The sequence below is a fragment of the Nycticebus coucang genome, chromosome 21 (genome assembly GCF_027406575.1).
Source record: "Nycticebus coucang isolate mNycCou1 chromosome 21, mNycCou1.pri, whole genome shotgun sequence".
Taxonomy (NCBI): Eukaryota; Metazoa; Chordata; class Mammalia; order Primates; family Lorisidae; genus Nycticebus; species Nycticebus coucang.
Window position 1 is genome coordinate 29,100,998 of NC_069800.1, and position 20,159 is coordinate 29,121,156.

General features: G+C 38.3%; 1 protein-coding gene and 1 pseudogene across 4 annotated transcripts in view; one reads left to right on the plus strand and one right to left on the minus strand.

The window, feature by feature from the left end:
• The window catches only part of PLCB1 (phospholipase C beta 1), a 922,504-nt gene that overhangs the window by 732,486 nt on the left and 169,859 nt on the right, over window positions 1–20,159 (minus strand). The window lies entirely within an intron of this gene.
• LOC128574142 (structural maintenance of chromosomes protein 1A-like) overlaps window positions 1–20,159 on the plus strand; it is a 129,560-nt pseudogene that overhangs the window by 78,414 nt on the left and 30,987 nt on the right. The gene's annotated exons all lie outside the window — the stretch shown is intronic.

Below are 20,159 nucleotides of genomic sequence, written 5' to 3' on the forward strand. Positions count from 1 at the left end.
AAGAAATTATGTCATATCAAAAAATGTACTTGTAAATTCTCTCATCTTCCATATAAGCATGATTCTTCAGAAACATATGACTGCCACATTAAATGTAAATAATGTTCGAATGAAGCTCCAGCATATGAAAAGCTACCATGTGTTTTTGTAACTTTTCCCTAGACCTGCTTCACACATCACAGGGTTCCCCCTTCATTGGAGAACCCTGCATTTGCATCACACGGTGCTGCTGGGACAGTGGGATCAGTAGTGGCTGGGCACACCAGGACCAACTTACCAAAACACCCAGAGAAAGGAACGTCAAGCAAAGGGACATAATTCAGAAGGAAAAGGCTACGCACAGCGTCCCTCCCTCTGCTCCTCCTCTTCCCTCAAATCACCTCTCCTCCCAACCTCAGCACATCTGTTTACAACTCCAAAGTTAGTGGGAAAGGGGACCTAACGGATGTTTCCTAGCCAACAAACTTGTGTTATTTCAGCTAGACAAAATGTAGAGAGCAACCCGCTCTTGGTGAATACGTACGTTGTCCATTCCTATTCCCGTGTCTGTAATAAAAGTTTTAGAGGGGCAGGGCACGGCATGGAAGCAAGGGCTCTATTGGTAGGATTCCAGTGAAGAACACTGATGGATTATGGGAAGTGGCTCCAAAGTATTTCAGAGGACAGATGGATATCTCTATCTCTCTCTCTCTCTCTCGGTATTTAAGATACAACATTGTATTAAAAAGACTTGCAAGTTTCTCACGTGAAGCTACAGCAAAGCTTAATAATGTAATTAAATTGACATACTGAATGGCTAATTGCTGACAGAACATCACATATATTTTATGTATACATATATATATATATACTTTTAAACAAAGAGAAAGTGTAAAGCACTTCCAAAGGGAGTTAGAAGTAGGTCCCTCTCATGAATGAGAAGAGATTGAGAGAAACCCCTATATTTGTTTTTAAAATCCCATACTGTTCTAATATCTGGCCTTAACATGAAAATTATAGAGACTATATACACAGGTGTCAGTCCCTTGTATTATTTGATTGAGGAAATCTTGCTCAATGAACTTACTCAAAATTGGTTCAGTACTCTAATCTCTACTATTAAAAGAAAACGTAAAGTTGATTCATTGTCTTATTAAGTTGAACATGTTAAACCCATTGAAAAGATATTCTCACACATTCTGTGTGTTATTTGTGCCCATATAAAATAATAGAGGGTTTTATAAATACTGTAGGTATATATCTAAACTAAAGGCCAAATGATAGCTGGTCTCATTAGGTCAAAAACATAAGTGAAAGTTCAGTGAACTGGCTTACTTATATAGATCAATCCAGAAAATAAGTTATATTTTTTTATTTATTTTTATTCTCTTTGGTCAGCAAATAGAGATTTGGTGCATAATATATCCTAAAAATTATTTTCTTTTGTGGTGAGATACACCATTACCAAAATGATATTTTTGTCCTAGAAGCTCTCATGATCTATCAGGAAATATACAGATAAACTCATATTTATAATACACGTGTAAAATATAAAAGCTACAAAATCTTGAGGTAAAAGCTTAATAAGAAAACTTTCCTTCGATCGTATTTTAATGTTATTTTTGAAACACATATAATAATACAGAGAAATGTGTGTATTTGCGTATATCCTAAACCATTATAATGAAGTTAAACCTTTTTATCCACACCCACATTTAAACATAGGTTACCAGTACCTTTACAGGGACCTTTGTATTCCTCCTATATCATGTCTTTTTGTCTATGTAGCCACCAGATTAAATACAGTCTTATTTCTTGTATAGTTTTATCAAATAGGTATTTATCTGTTAATAATACACTTAAAATTAGGTTTTCTGGCCAAGTGCTGTGGCTCACACCTGTAGTCCTAGAACTTTGGGAGGTCAAGGTGGGAGGATCACCTGAGCTCAGGAGTCCAAGACCAGCCTGAGCCAAGTGGGACACTCCATCTCTACTAAAAATAAAAAAATTAGTTGGGCATTGTGGCAGGCAGCTGTAGTCCCAGCCACCTGGGAGACAGAGGCAGGAGAATCGCTTGAGCCCAGGCCTTTGAGGTTTCTGAGAGCTAGGCTGAAGCCATGGCATTTTCTAATTTTCTAGCCTGGGTGACAGAGTGAGACTCTGTCTCAAAAAAAAAAAAATTACATTTGCCTTAAACTTTATATAATATAGTCTTTCTGGAGTTTTCTTTCTTATTTTAAGCTTCTATTTCTAAGAGTTCAGGATGTTACTTACTGCATGTAGCAGTATTTCATTCATTTTTGCTGTAATTTGTGTTCCAGGGTAGAGCTACACCATTGTTTATTATCCCACTCATGGTCATTTAGGTCCCTCCACCTCCTTTTTTGTACCATTGGGAATATCCTACTATTACCTTTGTTGTTGAGTTCTCTTGGTGCACGTGCGCTAGAGATTTGGTAAGATCCATCACTAAAGATGAAGTTTCTGGATTTTAGGGAATGTAATGTTTAATTTCACAGAACAGTGTGAAATTGTTCTCCAAAAGTGGTGCCAATTAATTCTCCCACCTAGCAGAGTACAAGCACTCTGGATAACCCATGATATCGTGAACCCTTGGTACTGTCAGATTTTTTTCATTTTCACCTGTCTACTGGGTACACAACATCTCACTGCGATATTAATGTGCATTTCCCTGATTAACGATGAAGATTCAAATGACTGAGTAGGGATGAAGGAAAAAAGAAAAACTACAAGTCATTATGGGAAGGAGGGAAGGACAACACCCTCTTTTGTAACCTGGGATAACTTGTCAATGTCTTGCACTGTATTACGTTTACAAAAATATTTTTCTTCTAAATATGTAATTTAGGTCATCTTCTAAAGCAGCTTACAATTTCACTAAGGAAATGACTTCTTCATGAAAACAGCTGGGAATGAAAAACATTTCTATTGTTCTCAGTACATGGTGGATGCTCTGTTAATCTTCCTTGAATGAACAAGACGCCCTCAGGTCAGCAAGTGAAATAGGGTATCTCCTAGATGCCTCATGCCCCAACATGGAACTAATCCTTTCTACCACAAGCCTGCTTTTCCTCTAGTGCTCCCCTTCTCTGCAACGGCATCTGTGCCCACTCACTTTCTTCTAATGGGAAACTACATCATCCTGGGCTCTGCTGTCCTTTTCACCATAAATGTTTCTGTAGCTCAGCAATTCTCCACATATGATCCACAGATCTTAGGGTTTCTTCCAAATCCTTTCAGCATGTCCCTGAAGTAAAAAATAATTTTACTGTGATCCTATGAGTATCATCACCTTTTTCACTGTGATGACATTTGTACTGTGTACAAAAGCAACAATGGACAAAACTGCTGGGTATCTTCACATCAGTCACCACAATGGCACCAGACTGCTAGTGCCCCAGGAGTCACTGGACTATTCATTCTCACCCACTCACTGTTTCTTAAAAAATACACCCAAGAACATCCTAAAAATGATCAATTTTATTATATCTTGACTCTTTTTTTTTAATCATAGGTATTGACATTTTTTATTTATTTATTTATTTTTTATTGTTGGGGATTCATTGAGGGTACAATAAGCCAGGTTACACTGATTGCATTTTTTAGATAAAGTCCCTCTTGCAATCATATCTTGCCCCCAGAAGATGTGGCACGCACCAAGGCCTCACCCCCCTCCCTCCTTCCCTCTCTCTGCTCTTCTTTTCCCCACCCCTCCCTCCACTTCTTTAATATTCTGTGTGACAAAGTGGAAAGTATACACAAAGTAATTCTGCAGTGGACTATGACCCTCACAGGACTAAGTTTTTAATGAATCATTCTTCCCAGGTGCCATTTTTTACCTGGAGGAATAACTGACAGGTAAACCAGGGTTATTCAGACTTGGGGATGTGACAGACATTTTCTTGAAAATGAACAAAAGGAGTCTGTCACTTCTAGGTAAATAACTGACAGCATTTGTTGCCAATAATAAAATTCAAGCTTCCGAGCAAAACTTAGAATTTTGGGAAACTTGTATTTGCTCCCATGAGCTTGAAGGCTTCTCAATACTTGCAGACTTTTCAGATGAGATCAGAGGTGACATAAATGAATGTGACTATATATGACATCAATTCATGCTGTGACCACATACCCTGTATGGCATCAACCAACAAATGATGATTTAAAGTGAATATTTCTTTCCTACTGTGCCTATGGATAGTCAATTTGCTGTCTAACACATTTTTATTGAGCACTTACTATGTGCTAGGTCAGGGGTCCTCAAACTTTTTAAACAGGGGCCAGTTCACTATCCCTCAGACCATTGCAGGGCCGGACTATAGTTAAAGAAAAAAAACTATGAACAAATTCCTATGCACACTGCACATATCTTATTTTGAAGTAAACAAACAAAATGGGAACAAATACAATCACACCATCTCATGTGGCCAGCGGGCCATAGTCTGAGGAACCCCGTGCTAGGTGCTGGGCTGGGGCAATGTTCACAGACATGAAAACACAGACATTGTCCTGGGAGTTTTACATATATTGGTTAATTTAATGCTCACATAAATGTCACATAAAATGGTAATATTAATAATCTCATTTTACAGTAGAGGAAATCGAGCCACAGGGAAGTTCAGTAACTTAATAAAGTCACATGCTTATAAGTAATAGGACAAGGCCCTTATTAACTCCATTCACAACAATAGTATTATGCAGGACAAATTGATACAGTTGAATCTCACAACATATGCTTTAAATTACCCCCCAACTATAGAATAATAGGAGTATCTCACATTCTGAGCATCCTTCAAAGAACTTCATGGGCATTAATTCTCACACTGACTCTATAAGGTAGGTACAGATTATATGCCCATTTTACAGAAGAGAAAATTGAGGTTCAGTACTTTCTGTAATTTATCAATGTTAAACATCCAAAAAGAGGTTGGGAGTCAAACTCAGGCCTCTATTTCTTAAGACCCTTTTCTTAATCAGTAGGCTGTACTTCCTCAAAAAAGCACAACTGTGCTTCAGTAGACATTCTCGAGGTAACCCACCTATTACCAGGCATTAAGATTACAGAAGTTTGATGTGAAAATAGAGAGGAATAAACTTTACAGGAAAGTTAAAAATTTTTATTTACTCACCAATCTCCATTTTCCCCTAGGGATTTGATGGTTATTTTATAAGCTGATTGATTTGAAAGATCCTATCTTCAGTCAAAATCTATTATTCTAGAACTTCAGCATCCTTAGACTTACTGCAGGGGGTCACACATGTGAAACCACAGCTATGTACTTTGTAGGTATTTGAAAGCATTCTCAAAGTTTTATTATTTATTTATTTATTTGACTCTGTGGCATTTTCTCTTTTATGTGCTGACTTTACAACCTACCTTTCACTCTAACAGAGGTTGGGCAACATTTTTCTTATAATAATCCAGACAGAATACAGCTAAACCCTTTAATATGTATTGAAAAACATTCTTAAAGCCACCTGGGAGAGGAACAGGAAGGGGCAGAAAGATTAATGGTTAATGGCCTAAGAGTCAAAACTAGTTAATGTATATGTATGTTTCGTCAATCATAATGATATTTTCCTGATAATGCCTCTCTAATAACTTCTCAAAACTTCCATTTCCATATCTGGAGATAAAAACAGCCCCTACCTCATGGTGAAGTTATGAAGATAGAATGAGTTTAACTCTCCAAGGGCTTAGGATATGGTCTGACACATGGTGAGCACAGGACACTTCGTTAATTAAAATAAGACAAAAACGAGTCGTCAAGTTGCAAAATGAAGCACAGGAATATACATAAATATGTTTCCAAATATCAAAAAGTAAATCCAGACTTGATCTTGAAATCCTCCTCCTGGTCTGCAGCATGTACAAACGCACACAGCTCCGTGGGAAGTGGCTGAGTTCAAGAGCCTGATAACTAGCGAGGTCAGTAGCTTCCCAGAGCCCCAGGAGAAAGGTCTTCAAGCTCGAGCCCAGTTTCCGTGGGCTGAAACCGTTTTTACTTGCTTCCCTCCTTTGGAACAGGAGTAGGGCACTCATGCACTGGCCTTGGGGCTGGCAAGACAGCCCATGGAGTGCTAGTCAGAAGATCTCAGTAGCGACACTCTGCAGGTAGCAGAGGCTGGAAAGGACTTGAGTTACCCCTCATTGGCCTGGGATGCACTTTCTCATCCTTCTGCACCTCTAACAAGGCTGAACACAACGCTGCCCTTTTAAGAATAATTTTTAAGCCCACTAAAAACTACTGCAGCACAGAAGTTTCTATTCAATTTTCAGTTTCTATTCTATTTCCTTTCTTTTTTTCACCAAAGGGGAAAAAAAGATTACCAAGAGTCCACTCAAAACCCAAAGACCACGTGGGGTATTCTGAATAAACCGATGGGTAAAATTACGAAGTACTTTATACTCTGTGTAATAACATAATTATTATAATTTATCATTACAATCTGTATAATTTATAGTGACTATTGGATTTATATTTTTCTAAAATGGGATATGGTATTATATTGTGAAATGTAAGAAGGACAAATGCCTTAGTTAAGGGTCTCCAAGTCAGCCACTGGGTAATGTGGGCAACGGGCTCCACACGCCTTTGGCAGCAGGACGCAGGCTGGGAGCTGAAGGGAAATCACTGGTGCACAAAGGAAGGGCAAAGCAATATAATTTACATGTGGCCACTGTCACAGATGCTGTGAGTTCTCTGTCCACATCCTATTGACTCTATATCATTCCCACCTGGGCTCAACCTAATAGCTCAAGCATAAGCATGTGTATCTCTTTGATTGAATTTTCCTTGGCTATCCATGCCTGTACAGAAGAGCTGGGGGTGAACACCACCCCTTTCAAGGATCAGCCTTCAACCTATGACTGATGGGATGATGAATAAATGCCCCAGTTGACTTCTTCATTGGTTGGAATAACACTGATGCAAAACATCTACTCCATCTCCTGGAGATCTCCAAAAACTGAGCACCAGCCACCCACAGCCTCACCTATAAGACATGGTCCATTGACAACTTCCTCTCTCTGCCTCACTTCCCTTTTTGTGACAGGAGTTTCCTGGCCCTACCTTCCAAAAATCAACCTGCACCGAAATCCTTGTCTCAGAGTCTCCTCCCTGGGGCACCCAAACCAAGGCAGGGTAATCCAGGACCTTCTGCTGAGTTCTGGAGTCAATTTTCCTCCTTGATGTCTGGACCTCAACAGCAAAAATCAATTTCTATTTACCTACCAAGTCAAAACCAAGCCTCAAGTTTTCATAAACTGTGATACCACTGCCTTCTCACAGCTTTTAGGAAAGCAACTACACCACCTTAGGTACACAGTCAAGATTAATTAGACCCAGGGAAACTAAGAAATCAATTAGAGTGAATCACGTTATAAATCTCCAGTTGCCCACTGCTTTACAGTACATGTTGAAATATCACGAAAGATAAATCAAATGATCTTTGAGGAATTACAACGGCTGCCATTCACCTTTCTCAGGCACTGGCACTCACTCATTAGTTACTTCTAAGCCACTGGGACACACTGTCAAAACGGCAGCCTAATGGCTTGGAGTCATGGGAGGCTGGAAGGGGACCTGACAACAGTCTCTTTTTGACTTGTGTTTGCTTGGTGATTCTGAGTTTCCAAGGGCAATGTCAAGGCTATCCTCATCCTAAGGTCTATCGCAGAGATCTCAGATTGTCATTATTTGTTAGCCCTGTCAACTTCATTTCCAATTACTTCACCTATCAATAGAAACTAATTTTTTTTGGGGGGGGGAGCATTTCAGAGGATACATTTGCGAGTCAGGCTGCCTGGGTTCAAATTCTGGTTCCACTTTTTACCAGCTCTGTAATTTTGAGCAAATTACTTAACCCCTGTGTGTCTCACTTTCCTCAACTGTAAAATGGAAATAATAATAGAATCTGCTTCACCGACCTGTTAGGAGGATTACCAAGTGAACCCGTTGCTATTCACGGAGTGGTCTGGAGCCCAGAGCATCAGCTTTGGAAATGCAGCCCCCCAGGCTCCTGTCTGACCCACTGAATGGGCACCTGTGTGCTCACTAAAGCCCGAGAAGCACTGACTTATCAGTGTGTAAAACAGAACCTGGCAGGTTGAAAGGACCCAATAAGTATCAGCTGTTATTATCTCAACTAATAAGATTCAGGCTCATCAGCAGAGAAGGCCTAACAGGGAATAAAGCATCCAGGAGTTGGAGAATGAGAACCCAGGATGAAGAAGCTGGGATGTCAGGGAAATGGGCAGACACTGATAGTGTCCACTGAAGTTGGGCACAACTCAGACGCTCAGCGGTCCCACTTTACCCTGCTCCACTCACTCCTCAGGCATTTGAGGAATTGTGTCCTGGGTACCTGCTATGTGCCAGGCACTGTTTCAAAAACTGATGACACAGCATTGATGAGCTAGGGAGCTTATGGGGTCTAGTTCAGAAGAAACAGACAGTAAACAGTAAATATATAAATAGTCCAGCTATTTCCAGACACTGGTAAGTGCAATGACTGTACAAAAGAGAGAATGAGAAAGAGTAACGTGCTGGGCGCAGCGGCTCACACCAGTAGGTAATCCCAGCACTCTGGGAGTCTGAGGAGGGTGGATTGCTTGAGCTCAGGAGTTTTGAGACCAGCTTGAGCCTGAGCAAGACCCCGTCCCTACCCAAAATAGAAAAAAACTAGCTGGGCGTTGTAGCAGCTAGTAGTCCCAGCTACTCAGGAGGCTGAACCAAGGGGATCACTTAAGCTCCAAGAGTTTGAGGTTGCTGTGAGCTATGATACCAAGACACTCTACCTAGGGCGACAGAATGAGACTATGTCTCAAAAAAGAAAAAAAATAATAAGGAAAGAAGTGACGTACAGGGGCAAGGAAAAGGGAGATAAAGTCACCGTAACTTCTGCTCCTCTCTAGAGGATTGTCCTTGGCTGAGGAGTGCCATCTTGGCTGATAGGCTCTGCACCTATCCCAGGGATGGGCTTTGCTGGCAGCCGATGGCCAGCATAGGGATACCATGGCCCAGGCTCCTTGCCTGCCTACAGGGTAATGCCATAGTAAATTCAGACTCCACAGTGCCCTAGGGGATGAAGGCTGAGACTACGCCTCCTGCCTCATCTTCTTGTAGCTTCTAGCCCTACCCTATTTCCCTCTGCCTACTCTCTCTCTCCAGAGAGCATGCCTTTCAATAAATCCTGTGCATAAGAAGCTCTGTCTCGGGCAGCGCCTGTGGCTCAGTGAGTAGGGCACCGGCCCCATATGCCGAGGGTGGCGGGTTCAAACCCAGCCCCGGCCAAACCGGCGCCTGTGGTCCCAGCTACTTGGGAGGCTGAGGCAGGAGAATCGCCTAAGCCCAGGAGTTGGAGGTTGCTGTGAGCCGTGTGACGCCCCGGCACTCTACCGGAGGGCAATAAAGTGAAACTCTGTCTCTACAAAAAAAAAAAAAAAGCTCTGTCTCAAGCTCTGCTTCTAGGGAACCCTACCTAAGATAGTAACTTCTCTTTCCTCATGAATTTTCTTTCTCTGCCAGTATCCCAGTGCAAGAGTTACAGATTTTAAAATCTTATTTCTTTGTTGCCTGGGGGCTCCTCCAGGAGATGAAGCTGGGTAACAAAAGTCTCAAGGCACTTTGCCTTGGCCTCCAGATAGGAACGCAAGATAGAGTAGGACAGACCTAAAACACAGACTTCATGATCAGCCAAGAGAATTCCCAGTGTACTAGTTGGGAGGCTCCTCTGCTACTCAGTCTCTGCAATTAGCCTAAATCAGCGGGAGACCTATAATGGACAGTTGCACCTCAAATAGAGACGTCTTCTAGTTGTGGGGCATTAGGTAAGCATCAAAATGTCTACAGCTAGCACATGCCTCCTTCCTCTTCTCAAACAAGACATCTAAAATCTTTCTTAAAGGCAATGTCAGTAAAAGCTGCCTAAATCCCCAATACTTAAGCTTCACTGGTTATTATTGGGTCTTTAACTTCCCACTGCACCCTAAGTTTCTGAGGTATTAATGCAACAAGGATCATTGTCACATATAAACACCACAAATTCCTTGAGTAATTGCTAGTCCACGTAGGTGATGTTGGGGTAATGAACAGTCCAGAGCGCCCATGCTGATTCTTGTGCGTCCATCAGGCAGATGCTGTGATTCTGTTGGTTTTAATTATTATACCTTGTAAAGATGAATGCAGGGAATGTGCTTGCCTTGTCACCAGCCTCCCGGGGGACTGGTACTGAGTAATTGCTTTCCAACCCTGTAAGAATCATCGACGTGGAGCCACAGGCGCCATCTGGCTCTCCAGCCCCCAGCAAGCCTCCCGGGGACACGAGGAGGTACTGGGAGTGGTAGTTATCATCAATAAGCTGGTGAAATCTTGTCTCCATCTTAATCACAAATTTTATATTATTAAATATCCCCGACACTGGAAACACTGTGCTAAATATATTATAAATGCAAATATATACATTTTTATTTCTGGTCCTATATTATGTATCAAATGTATTTTATAACACAGTGTTAAATATTATATGAATATATATTTATACACAGATAGAAATACATATTAAATTTTCAAACTTAATATTGCAATGTGATCTCTTAGGGCAAAGAAACCCATACATGAAGAAAAGGAAGATTTCATAAACACTGTAAAAATTGGCTTAGAGTTTTAGATACATTTGAATACCACATATTACAAAAATTGAAAATAAATTCCCATTAGATTAAAAAGGTAAATATTAAGATAATTAAGAGACAAAAATATGGATGAGCATATTCACCAGCTTTATGAGTGGGTGGTCTTTTTATACACAAACAAGTGAAGAAATACAGACAAAGGCCAAATGCTAATTTCGACACTATAAGACTTTATATCTTCTCCAGACAAAAGACGTGATGTACAATTACAAGGAAAACAAGAAACTAGAAAAGTATTTTATTACAAATGCAATTGATAAAAGGATATCTGCCTTACTATAAAAAACTGGCAAAGGAATTCTTGGGTTTCATTGAAGGACATTTCTTAAAAAGATTCAAGGGCTCCAACATATAATAGACAGTAAATATTTGTTGAATTAATGATCAATGAATTAATAGAAGGAGAAATGGGCAAAGAGCTTACACAATTCACATGTAAGGACCCATAAAGGATGCCGCTGGTGGCCTACTTTATTGGCCTCTGTTTCCCGGGAGCACTGGCTGCTAATAAACAGCTTAAGGGAACCCACTGGGAACTTACATGTCCACTCTGGGGGCCGGCCTCAGAAAATCACTGATGCTCATGGGTGGGAGGGTATGTGTATATATATAAATATATATATAATACACAATTTATATATATAAATAATGATACTTTCACAATGAAATAGCAGGGAATGCTTTGAATAATTTGCATCAGAATATCAAAATACAATCATTATATAATAGGAGAAAACAGGAAACAGAACAGTATATATATAGGGTGGACGTAAAGTTCATGTGCAATTTACTATGTTAAACTATTTTAAATTGCACACAAAATTTATGTCCACCTGTATATTCTAGGTTAATGGTATTAATATAAACTTGGCACTGTCACATACGATGGAAAATGTATCTTTTCCTTTCATACCATGCCTCTCAAATTCATCCTAAAATGACCAATAAATCACAATGTATAAGAAATAATATATTAGCCCTAAAACAATACCAACAATATTTCAGAAACAAAAAAACACAGTTAAATATTGGTTTGAAATTATTTGAAAGGAAACAACAAGAACTATCTTGCAAGTCTCCATCTTGAGAAATAAACACAGCACAATTAAAACAATCTTTGCAGGATCTGAAGAAAGCTTCCCACCACCCCAGTTGGTGAGTACAAGCAAGGAGGCCAGGGAAGTGGCCACCTAGTGCTACGAAGCAGTTACTCAAGCAACCTTTGGGTCATCTTCCTGACCTTCATCATTTCAATGATGGAGCAGGAAGCTGCTTGAAGGAAGGTCAGGCATGGTCACACCATGCACCTGATACGGAGACCAGTTCAAACAGAAAGTTAAATACAGAAAGCAGTCCTGCCCTTCAAGCATCTGGATCAATGAACTAGCAACACGAACGTGTGACAATAACATCCCATCTTCCAGGTTAAGAAATGAGAGAAGATTCTTAAAAACTCCAAGTAAAAAACAAACATTCAGATGTGAAAAGATCCAATAATTCAGCCGCCATTATGTCACACTTACGGTAAAATATCAGGTCTACTTCATAGATATCTCTTTGTTCAAATATGGAAAATACGAAAAGGAATAAAAATGTTATAAAAGCTTGAGGCCTAAAGATATCATGTGTGTATACATATGTAATGCATACATATGAAAAGCGCGCACGCGTGTGTATATGTATATGCATACAATATATAGTAGAACCCCTATAAGTTGACCCCTCAAAGGATTTTAACAAACTGGCCAACATACAAAGATGGTCATTATGAGGAACCAGGACTATTGCACTGGTACAGACATGCAGTGCATGTTGGGTCTATGAACATTAGGTCAATGTAAGGAGGTGGTATATCCAGGCGTGTGTGTGTGTGTGTGTGTGTGTGTGTGTGTGTGTGTATGAAAAGCAAAGCAAAAAGAAAGAACATACATTTTGAGAAATAGTTACTAGGGTAACACATGCAAAACATCTGCTTTATAGGATCAATAAAATTCCTTGCAACAAGAACTCCATAAACAACAAGGAGATAAGACCAGAGAATGAGAGAAAACAGGAGTTAAGACACATGCAGAAACAAAACAAAGGCAGAGTAAGCCAAGAAGACAAGGTCGAAAAAGAAGAAAATGCATAACAAAATTAAAATCTTTGTTAAAAAACAGGCACATGATTGTCAGAGCAGAAAAATCAAACCACTGGTACAGGAGGAAACCTCTAAACTCTCCAGAATTAAAAGGCAAAGAAGACAAAACTATTTAAAAAAAAAAATAAGAAAGAATACAATAGGTATGAAAAGCAAACCCTCATCATATAAACTGATGGTCCAGAGGAAGAGGCCAGATGTACTCGAGAGAAACAAGAATTAAGGGCAGAGTGGAAGGAAACATTTCCAAATCTACTAAAAATAATTTCTGAAATTCTCAGGGAAAGCTTATGACATATTATCAATATCCATTCCTATTATATTAAATTGATTTTTTAAAAATATTTTAAGAAGAAAAAAAGTGCTTAGAACTGCCAGGAAGATAAAACAAAAACTGTTAACAATTTATTGCAAAGAAAAAAACTGGGAGGAGGCGGAGTAAGATGGTGGACCAGAAGGATCACTCAGCCGAGCTCACTTAGTATGACCGGGAGAAAGAGAGCTAGCCCCGGAGTGGGGACCTGGCCCGGAGTCAGAGCTCAACAAGCACAAGGAGGAGGTGGTGAGCCGGTACAGTGTGTGATCCGGGGCGGTGGAAATCTGGCGCATTAGTTATACTCCCTGGAAGCAGGCCCCAAGAACCCTGCTACATGCAACTGCACATCTTGGAGTCTGGATCCCAGAAGCAACACTCACGGCAGGGAGGGAGTTAGAGACTGTTGCTGTAAGCTTAACTACAGGTGACCACAGTAGGAGATCCGGTAGCAATTTTTTTTCCATTAATAAATGTATGATCTCTATTACTAGAATTTAGAATGATACATGCCCTATCTGGAAATAAAATCAAGTCTAAAGGCAAAAAAATAAAAAATTATAAGAAAGTGCTACTCTTATACCTTGTATTGGATGCCAGAAGACAGGGAAAGAAGGCTTACAGAGTTCTGAAGGGGAACTGCTGTAATGAAGAACTCTATACCATCACCCTGGGTTAAACTCAATAGAATAATTTGATATGCACAAGTATGTCCTGAATAATATTCATGAATGCTTTCTCAAGAGCATTACTAAAATATAGTCAACTGAAACACAGACCAAAATTAAAAGCTTAAGAATGGGGGAGATCTGATTAAAAGAAGAAAAGGCAGGTCATTAGCATGAAGAACAATAAAACGTGGTAATAAAACGATTTTTCTTTCAATCTCACGGTCAAGAAATATTAATTGTTAATATTTCAATGCAGCAATCGTCTGAATTTTTCTGAATGTATTTATTGTCGTTTGCTCTTTACCAGGTTTTTGTTTCTAGTCCTTATCTTAAACACTGTTGTTATTAAATTTTAAGCTTTTTTAATTCTGTGAAGGCAGAAGTGGAAACCTAATAAACACATGCATATGTAAAAAAAAATAATAAAAATAAAAAAGAAACATTAATCGATTGCTTACTAGATAAGAATAAATATTGGCTCTAAATATGGTAACAGAATAAATTTCCAAAAATACAAATAGTCTTAACTAACTCCAATCTGGGAAACTATTTGAACATACTTAAAGATAAATTATGTCCTTATAATGGCACACTTTTTAACATAAATTTAAGAGTAGAAAACCAGAAAAAGTCATATGGAAAAAACTTAAACCAGATGCATAAATTATCACAACTTTTAAGAAAGTTTCTATGTTGTTCATAATCCATAAAAAGATATTAAGACAATAATCAAAGACCATTTGTTAATTGTCAAATTAGTAATCATCTTAACATTTATTCTACTCAGTAATGGGAAAGATTTCATACAATGAATACTCTTGTGGGTGAGTACTCTCAGGTGGTACAAAATTGTAGGAGTATAATTTTGTATCACTGAGAGGGAATTTAAAAAATATAACACAAACTTTAAAATATTCACTGTACCTCTAAGCTAAATATCTTACACAGCAACAAAAATAATTATAAATATTGATGTCTTTAGAACATAATCAGAAAAAAATCTAAATATTCAAAAGTATGAATTCAGTTAAATACGTTGTGATTCATACATAGTATGAAATACTATTCAGATATTAAAATAATGTTTTGGAAGATGTTAAAGGTTGAAAAACTTTGTTAAATTAAACAAAATTTAAAATAAAATTTAAAATGTTTTGGAAGATGTTAAAGGTTGAAGAAACTTTATTAAATTAAACAAAAATAGCATAATATAACAAAGTATAATTTTAAAAAATTTAATGTACTAAAGTAGTAAAAGAAAGTTAAAGGTAACATATTTAGGTAGTGGGTTTATCAGTAAAACTTATTTTCTTCTTTATACTTTTTTATATGCTAGCAAAGGTTGCCAGTTGTCATCCAATATCCAGCCTTCCTTTATTCCTGTAGTGATAAAACTACCAATTTCACATGGGCACAGGACTACCTAGAATTAAAACAAAATATCCCAGTTTCTACTTTGTGACTGAGCACAGATGAATGGAATTTAAACACAGGAGATATGTGCAACTTCTGGGAATGTCCAGAGTATCCTTTTCTCTTTTCTCTTCTTTTTTCTTTTTTTTTTTTGTGGAGACAGAGTCTCACTGTACTGCCCTCAACTGCCCTCAGGTAGAGTGCTGTGGGGTCACACGGCTCACAGCAACCTCTAACTCTTGGGCTTACGTGATTCTCCTGCCTCAGCCTCCCAAGCAGCTGGGACCACAGGTGCCCGCCACAACACCCGGCTATTTTTTTTGTTGCAGTTTGGCCGGGGCTGGGTTTGAACCCGCCACCCTCGGCATATGGGGCCAGCGCCCTACTCACTGAGCCACTGGCGCCGCACTCTTTTCTCTTTTTTAATGGAAGATGCTGTGAAGTCTAGAGCTGAAGCAGCCCCCTTAGGGCAGCAGGTGATAGCAGTGAGGCTAGACGGCAGCATAATTAGGCGGCAGAAGTCCAGGTTAAGAGTCCTGGAGCACCATGGAGCACCATGTCAGCTCCCAACTGCTGCAAAAAAAGTTCAAATCATAAGATCTTTATTACTGTAGCTAAATTCATATCCTAACTCTCTCCAAAAGTTCTAGCATCATCCCTTATTAAATTTATGGGAGAAAATAGCATTAAAAGAAAAAAATAATAGCCGGGCGTTGTGGCGGGCGTCTGTAGTCCCAGCTACTCGGGAGGCTGAGGCAAGAGAATCACTTAGGCCCATGAGTTGGAGGTTGCTGTGAGCTGTGTGATGCCATGGCACTCTACCGAGGGCCATAAAGTGAGACTCTGTCTCTACAAAAAAAAAAAAAAAAAAAGAAAGAAAGAAAAAAATAGCCAGAGTTTAATTGAAAGCAGTTGAGGTAAGATCCAACTTGGAGACTCAGGATAAAAAAAAAAAAAAATTACCAAAAATCTACCACTACCACCATCAGCAGCACCACCACCCGCGAGAAAACTCCAACCCTTTGGATTGATGGTCTTCCCTTGTTTTACAGGCTTACTTTTTACACAAGTGGATTTGAACCAACCAATCTATTTATATCCTGGCTCCATATTGCTGCTGTCATTATTGTCTGCTGGACAGAACACAAAATGACCAAAAATCTGAATAAGTAGTTGATGTAAAACAGCTTCCTTCCCAAGATCTAAAATAACTGAGAATATTGGTTATATTCCTTCATTACCTCTAAACGCACATTTAAAATGTCAGATGTCTTAAAAATCTCAGAACCACGGGGCTATCTTTTACTTAACGGGGCCAGCCGACCTAACCCAGGTTTAACAGTGTGGGCGTATAACTTTGTCCCCCAATGAGGTAATAAAAGTGAGAATTAGATCATAAGGGAAAGAAGCATGATTTGTACACTTTGGGTTGATTTTGTTTCATCTTTGTGCTCTTCTCCTTTTTATTTAAAATTAAAACCAGCAGGCAGTAGAACACTGATGCCCACTGTACAGCTAATCCCCATAGCAGGTACCACTTACATTATCAGAGAAACTACATACAAGTAGTGTGGGATCACTGTGACCCAACGTACACTATGGATGGTAACTACAAAGTATGAATTATGAAATGAATAATGTGGAAACTTTAACATGATACCTATGTATATAAATATTGACCTGTAAATTGTTGGTATATTTTTTGTATGTTAAGTATCAACAAGGCTGATTTTAAATTTCTTTAAAAAATATTCCAGGGGCAATGCCCCTAACTCAATGGGCAGGGTGCCAGCCACATACACCAAGGCTAGCGGGTTCAAACCCAGCCCGGGCCAGCTAAAATCAACAATGACAACTGCAACAAAAAAACAGCCAGCCATTGTGCAGGCGCCTGTAGTCCCAGCTACTTGGTAGCCTGAGGTAAGAGAATTACTTAAGCCCAAGATTTTGAGGTTGCTGTGAGCTGTGACACTACAGCACTCTACCAAGGGTGATATAGTGAGACTCTGTCTCAAAAAAAAAAAAAGAAAGAAAAATCCAGATCATATTTTCCTAAGATAATTTATACAAAGATTTCCTTTAATGAAAATAATAAGTAGTTGCAAAATATATTACGTTGTACAAAAATTAAATTAAAAATAGCATGCCTAAATGTGAATTACTAGATGGACAGTATTAGAATAGTCACTGTTATCACAGTAGATATGTTACTATCTTCCTACTCCAGAACCTTAAAGAATAATAGGAAAGTAGATTTCTAAATGGGGGCGTATTTGTGTTGAATGATAAGCATATCAGTTATTATTTGTTAATTTAGAAGAAAAATTACGGAAAAGGGAAAAGGCAATAGTATTGTACCAACACACACACACAAACACTATCATATAAATTCTGCCTATTCCTTGGAGAATTTTTTGAGGTCAAAGTCACAAAATTTCTTCAGAAACAAATTAAGGAGCAGAGAGAAGGGCTACATAATTGAACTGTGTAGCTTTTCGTTCTTTGGTATGTAAAGGTTTATGGGTAAATTACGTCTGAAAGCTTAAAGGGGTCTAATAAACAGACGCCTTCATTTTCTATGCACCTTAAAAAATTCTGATATTTGCTACTGAATTATTTGCTGAATAGAGACTGTGGTGTCTTACGTTAAAAGGATTCTTAAACTAACTTAATTAGACAATAGCACAAGAGGGAATAAAAATAAAACAAACTGCCTTAAAAAGAGCTCTAAGTATATGTTCACGATTTTCCCCCACAGATAAAAAAGTTCTAAGTGATTTTACATGAAAAATGACTACCTAAATTTAACCCATGACATCCTCAAACCATGCAGCTTTTCCCAAGCTGCCCAAACGTTCGATAAGCTCTCGTACAGATCCCACCTTGACATTGCTTTAAATGCTAAACAGAGAGTTTTGAAAGAAACATGGGGACCTTCTTTAGTCAGATTCTTATTCAATTTGCAATGCCATCTTACCTCCAAACAGGATTCTCAGGTTTAGAAAGGTTATTAAGTTTTTGTGTAGCCACGAAAAGGGATACTGAAAAAGACACACAGCAGGAACTACCTAGCTGGCCAGAGGGCCAATGTGCCCAGTGATAGTCTCAACATGGAAGCTTAATCTTCTTGCCCACCAATGTTTCCTGATCCTTCCTGGGAAAATGGCTTTATTCAGAACTTTAAAGTGTGATCCACGCAAGGAAGTAAATTAAGCTTGCTGCAAGGCCTCTCTGTGAGGAGAATTGCCACACTGATTAGGGCTGGGCCAGTTTTCAATCTGAAAAAGGAACACATAAATCCGTCTTCCTTTATATTTTCTTATTTTTTTATAATAATTAAATGATTAATATTTAATGACTTATGTCAAAAAGTAGGGTATCAAAGTGACACATAATACAGAATGTTGGGTTCTGAAGATAAATTTAATGTTTGTATTTAAAATATATTTTTTTATATTTACATGAAATTTTATATTTTATATCTTTTGGAAGGTTATATAGGTTGAATATAGAAAATCAAAATTTCTTGCAATTATCTAATCCAGGTCATTTGACAGTTTACTGATTTAGTAATTCAAAGTGACAAAAACAAATGTCCTAAGCCTTATGACCCCAATAGGAAATGGTCTGATTAAGACACTCTAGATGATCTCTTCCCATTCCAGGCACTACCATCCTCACCACATAATTACTTTTTAAATTTCTTTTTTAAAAACATTTTATAATGACAGTATAACACACATACATAAAAATGCAATAAGAATTGTACAGTTAAACAATCATTGTAAGGCAAATACTCAGGTCAAGAGACAGCACGCTGCCAGGAGTCTGGCCCTCTCCGTCCTTCCCCTGCTCCTCATGAAAGATAATCCTTAGCCTTATTTTTAGGGAAAATCTGTCCTTGCTTTTTCTACTTACTTTAATTGATTTAGTGTGTCATTCCATACGCTATAGTCTAGTTTTGCACATGTGTCTTTCACATAAATGAACTTACACACAATTCATAATCCCGTGCATTATTTTGTATCTGGTTTCCTTCACTGGACATTATATTTAAGATTTACTCTGTGGTATTTATTTATAGCATACTTGTTTCCTTCCCTATATAATATGCTTTTCTCCAAATATACCATAATTTGATTTTTATTATGGTAAAGCATATATAACAAAATTTATTATTTTAACCATTTTAAGTGTACAATTCAGTGGCATTAAGTAGACTCACAGTATCAGATAACCACCACCATTCTGTTTCTAGAACATTTTCGTCATCACAAACAGAAATTCTGTACCCATTAAATAACAATTCTTTAATCTTCCTTCCCCTCTTACACCTTTTACTTCCCATGTCTATGAATTTGCCCATTCTAGGGATCTCATGTAAATGGAACCAACCATACAATAGTTGTCCTTTCTGACTGGCTTATTGCACTTAGCATAATGTTTTCAAGGATCATCTATGTTCTAATAAGTACCAGAACTTTGCTTCTTTTTAAGACCGAATAATATTTCATTATAAGTGGACATCACCTTTTGCTGATCCACTTATCTGTGCCTGACACTTGAGTTTCTGCCTTCTATCTATTGCAGATAGTTTGAACAGAACACTGGCTTACTAGTATTTGTTAGAGTCTCTGTTTTCAATTCTTTTGCAAATATATGTAGGGGTGGAATTTCTGGATCATAGAGTACTTCTATGATTAACTTATTTGGAAGCCATCAAACTGCTTTTCATAGCAGCTATACCTTTATACTTTTCCACCAGTAAAGTACAGTTGCTCATTTCTCCACATCCTTGTCAACACTTGCTATTTTCTATTTTGTTTTGTTAGATAGTCTTGTTTATTTGTTTGTTTTAAAACCCCGTAGTCATATTTATTTTACTGTTGCTATATATTTGGATTTTGAGTCTGGGTCGATCGCAAATAA